This window comes from Notolabrus celidotus, chromosome 6 (assembly GCF_009762535.1).
Source record: "Notolabrus celidotus isolate fNotCel1 chromosome 6, fNotCel1.pri, whole genome shotgun sequence".
Classification (NCBI taxonomy): Eukaryota; Metazoa; Chordata; class Actinopteri; order Labriformes; family Labridae; genus Notolabrus; species Notolabrus celidotus.
The window spans coordinates 30328949-30329700 of record NC_048277.1 but is presented as its reverse complement, the minus strand read 5'-3'; positions in this window follow the sequence as shown (position 1 = coordinate 30329700).

The window sequence follows — 752 nt, the reverse complement described above, 5'->3', positions numbered from 1 at the left end:
TTTGGAGGTTAAAGACTTCCATTAATGCAGTATTCTTCTGGGTTACTGACTCATAACCAAACTTTAAAACCTCTAATGTTGGCAGTAAAGGAGAGGCACATGGATCACTGCTTTTCTTCTTGTGGGAGATGTGAATATCTGTATAAATTTCATAGCAGTCTATCCAATAAGTCTTAACATATTTCAGTCTGGACCGACAGACTAATGCCTGCCACAGCGTTACCATGGTTAGAAACACAGTGAAGTGTGTTTTCTGGTCAAAACATAGAGATAATAGATATAGCAGGTCGTCTCTTTCAACTCAAACCTTGAATCTAACACATCTGGCTGGATGTGCACACATTTCTTTGTCTCATTTATTCTGCTCTAACATCACTGTGTCAGTATGTTTACATGTACCCGTACATTTGGATAACAGCTTCTGGCTGCTCTTGTTTTGATTATGTTCAGGACAAACTGTTTGTGCGTGTCATCACATCCCGCTCGAAAGAGTAAGGATATCCAAAACAACAAAAATAGGAAAACAATGTGAAATTGTGTAACTTTTTCTGTTTTCATCTGTATTCTGAACCAGTTTGTTTTCTTTCTTACACCTGAGATTAGGTTTATTACCTTGAGTAACATAGTGCTCACATTTAGCTTCCTCCAACATAATTCTTGACCAGTCTTGATTTAATGCATGCATGGAAGCACTTAAAATGTCACTGCTAATGATTGATGTTCTTGTTATACAAACCACAAAGAAGAGTAAG